The sequence below is a fragment of the Cyphomyrmex costatus genome, unplaced genomic scaffold, assembly GCF_001594065.2.
Source record: "Cyphomyrmex costatus isolate MS0001 unplaced genomic scaffold, Ccosl1.0 scaffold235, whole genome shotgun sequence".
Taxonomy (NCBI): Eukaryota; Metazoa; Arthropoda; class Insecta; order Hymenoptera; family Formicidae; genus Cyphomyrmex; species Cyphomyrmex costatus.
The window spans coordinates 33,742-38,357 of record NW_017276422.1 but is presented as its reverse complement, the minus strand read 5'-3'; positions in this window follow the sequence as shown (position 1 = coordinate 38,357).

The following is a 4,616-nucleotide window of genomic DNA, read 5'->3' as shown; positions in this document are numbered from 1 at the left end:
TCTCTCTCTCTCTCTCTCTCTCTCTCTCTCTCTCTCTCTCTCTCACAATCAATAGCAAAAATAAATAATTAAATGCGCAGCTGTTGTTAAATATAACGATCCTTTTGACATGATAGGAATTGTTGATTATTTGCCTAAACAACTCGCATGAAATCTATCATGTGATTCTTATTTATCTCCGCGCGCGCGTGCGGTGTTTAAAAAAGTTATTAAGACGATTATTGTTTCGCGTGCTAATTCTATTTATGAAGCGGCAGAACTCGTAAAAAGTCACCAAAAATAACGTTTGCTGTTTACACCTGACAAATATTTGTCTCGAAATTAACAATATCTATACGTCATTCTAACGAAATGAACGTTTCTAAAATGGAATTGATACTCTTCTTCGAAATTCTGTTTGGTTGTTTTGCCAAGTCCGTTGTGTGTCTCAGAGCACGTGACACAATGTCGAATTGTCACGAGGGAACGCTAATTAATTCTTATCAAAACTCGTGACTTGTCCAATCCAGTATTTATAGAGCAAAACAGAGCAATACACAAAAATATCTTATTGTCTCTTGCCTATATCATAAGTAAATACTTGACTTATTATCTCAACTTATCGCCAATTATCTGCAGAAATCCAGTTTTGAGAGTTACTTAGAAATACCTTTGATTTAATTACCTGCACATTATACGGCACCCTTGTGTCGAAAATAATCATAAAAAGGATGATTAATATCGTTTACATTTGCGCCTTTATCGAACAGATATCGCGTTAAATTCGCAGAACTTCTTTTCAGAACGCAGAAAAGACGGAGTGGGGCAAGGTAACAAATAACGATTTGTTGACGAGCAATCGCGCGTTTAATTAATGTATGATATTTAAATTGATGCGCGTTAAAATAAATTGTCGTTTGATAAGCGTGAGTTGTTTATCCGCGCTAGTCGCGCTTCCTTCTCGCGACCTATCGTCCGCACTCTCACATTTTGCCGTCATGTTTATGCATGATTCATTATTCGGAACTCGCCGCTTCGAGCCGCACCCGGTTTCGAGTGAAGTTACGAGTCAGCGTGGCGTCAGTCGATCATTCCGTTCGTTTGGAAACGACGACGAGCGCGTAAGAGATTAGATCGCGATCAACTTCGCTGCTCCTTACGATCGATTCAGCTGCTTTCATGCGTGCATATTGTCACGCATCCGATACGTGAACCCGTCCGGCTGTTTCAGTAAAGCGGGCAAACAGCGAAGGGCCATTGACCGTGTGGTTAGCTGCCTCGATTCCTCTCAACAGCAACCGGGAGATAAAAGTCTCATGTCTAAAAATAAATGCAACATAGAAAAAGCAGCATATTAACGCATGCTCGTCTTATCCTTGGTCGTTTGTTTTACTTACGCCTTTATGAATCGCGTATCGTTAGAGTTCGATCAGAGAAATGTTATGAATTGTAATGACAAAAATATTTTATTATAGCTTCACATTTATTTCCAATTTAAAAGTCGACACTCGATATTTGATTATCTTGATTCTCATTGGAAAAGTTGTTGAGTAGGTATAAGATGAATTATGACGGTATAATTACTAGTTGATACGCTCCTAAGTAGGCTTATGTGAAAGGATGACACAACACACGCGAGCAGTATAACAAAAAACAGATTGCATACGGAAACGTCGGAAACCGGATAGAGATTTTCTTTGTCAAGTTTATTCTAATTGGAGAACACAAAGTCCACTAATGCACTTCGGCCGCGAGTGCACTTTGTTCGATCGAGCATGCCAGCGGACAACGATGTTTTTTGTTTCACGTGCCAAACGGTCACGGCTCTGTTCTATGAATATCTATTGTTTTATAACAAGCGTATAATGAATACGATTGCCATCTTCGCTTCCAAATAATGAATTGTGCGTACATACACATGTCAGTAAAATAAAGAAGTGCGGCTGATAGATCGCGATCAAGACTACTTTCCATTTTAGGACACAAATTGACACAAGTTAGACATATATATTGTATTTGTTACTTTCTAAATGTCAAAAAAGATAGAATGATGTTTTTACCGACTTGTGCCATTAAATGGAAAGCATCCAAAGAAGCGCGAAGCGATTTTTGGCCGAAGAGTTTGGCTTTTTGAACTGTTCTCCGTCTTTAGTAAATGAAAAAAGTTTCTGACTAATCGCTCTGATTTTTTACAGCATTTTTTTAAAATAATGTACAAATGAATTTTTATAGATCATCAGATTTGATCCTCCTACCGCAGATTTCTTTTTGAAACCAGAAAAACATCGATGTATATTTGTATTTAGCTCGAAGAATAATAAATTGATCGACTCTCATGTAGCTTGATATATATGCTAGGATGACCGCTGTCATCTATATATTACGTTTGTACTATTGAAACTATTTCTTGGACACTGGTCCAAATCCGGAGGCGATGGCAACAGTAATTGTGATGCGAGCTCCAATGCGTGCAGTTGATTACGTGAATCTTTTACATCGGTACTTTTCCACTCGGTGGAAAAACCTGTTAGAGACAATTGCTCAAGCTCAATTGTCGATCGGTGTGATTTTTTTTTTACTTTTCCGATCGCGCATCCAGCGAGATCCGACACTCACGCCATTCACACCTGCGTCTCGTGCATTATAAAATGCTTTGCGAAAGTAGACAGAACAGATAATTACACGTCTCTATATTCCTATGTAAAAAGGATATTGGAGAGTGTGTTCTCGTAGATTAATACCCATTTTTATCATTTAATCTAATCTTGGTTCAACTAACGCTTTATTTTTTCTAGTTCTAAGAAAAAGATGAAGATTGTTGAACCGAGATTGAAGTTAATCTCATTGGTAGACGTCGCTTAAAGTGTATTGCACACGTAAATTTAAGCAGTAAGATGTAAGCAGTAAGTGAATTGGCCAAATACAGTAAAGATCATAATGCTAGACAGTAGCAGATCCAACATGTTGATTTTCTTGCTGCTTACGTCTTATTGTTTAAGTTTTTCTATGTGCCATAGCTTTATGGATTGGAAAACGCGAGTAGAAAAATGCTGGAATCGGGATATTTATACTGCAGGCATGAACTCGAGTTAATTCATAGCACGTGACAACGGTAATAAACTTCTTAATTGATTAATTATTTGTCGACTCATGATACTAGTCAGCGTTGCTCCAAAACGGCTGCTCTTCATCTTGACTCCCTAGAAATCGATTCTTCTCGAAAACGAGTATCACTTGAAAAAATTCATATGTTCTAGAATTATGTTCTCATTTCTCACTTCCACATCTGTAAATTTATTACATTTTCTGAGTATCGATTATTTTACGTCATTTTATAAGGAGGTATTATATTTAACTTAGGTGTTATATAAATCATACACAAAAAAAGAAAATGAATAAACGTGGAATATTTGCAGTTAAATTTGCAGAATCGATTAATCGTGTATCTTTTCGTAGACGATCTTACGTAAGCATTGCAGTTAATTAATGAATGATTCATCTCATCACTGAGAATCATTCACCTCAATTTATTAGCGGAAACTATAAGATAAGATACATTACAATTTACGATCTGAAACGTCAATGGAATTCTTACATTAATTTTTTTAATAACTTTTTTAAAGCACGCGAAACTTGCATAGCAATAATAAAGTAAAATATTAACAATAATAATACGTTAAAATAAATTTTATCGCTTCGAAAATTGCTTTAACCCTGTAGTTTTTCTTCCAAATTACCTATTAACATTTTTTTCGTTTTGTTATCTAATCGCATAGTTTTCCTTTCAATAAGTTTATCTTAAATTACCTTCGAGCAAATTGTAACCTGCAAACGACATATTAGAGGAAGGTATTTTAATGTACTTAAATTTATAAGCATATGTAGAATTATAAGAAGATAAAAATCCGAGTTAAAGAGCGACAATTGAAGTTGAGTTTGTCTTTTTTCATACATGAAGTGAAGATTAGTTTGGAACAATTAAAACATTCCGTTGTTACGAAACGTTCGTTCACCGCGTTCGCCAAATGAACCATATGTGATTTATAACTTGCGTAATACGTCTTAATCGCCGACGGTCACATGCATGCATTTTGCTGTATAATCGCTTGTACTTCAGATAAGACTGCGAGCGCATGTTACAATGACTGCAGGCGAATACTTACAAGCAAATAAATATCAATAAATCATTTGTGCCTATTTCTGCGCTCTCTGTCTTTCTCGCTCTTTCTATCTAACTATAATGCATTTATTTGCTTTAATCTCATGTGTGCATCATTAGCTGTGCACAAGACTTTGCAATGAATATTTTTGAAAATGTGTGCACATTCTTCGATTTTATTTCGATTTCTCTGATATCTCTTATGTTTTCTTCCAACTGAAAGAAAAATGGATTTATTTTAATAACGTATAATTTAATTTATTGTTAATGTTAGATTAATAAATTAATTAAATCTATAAATTGTGGAGAAGTTTTAAATTTGCTGATGAAAGCATTGTGATAAGTATTAAGATAAGTGTATCTTGTGACAAAGTGTGTTTTATGACAAAAGTATGAATAACGATAGTGTGTTAAGATAAAGAAAAACAAAAATGTTATAATAATGTCAATTTGATGTCATATTGGCCGATTAATGATC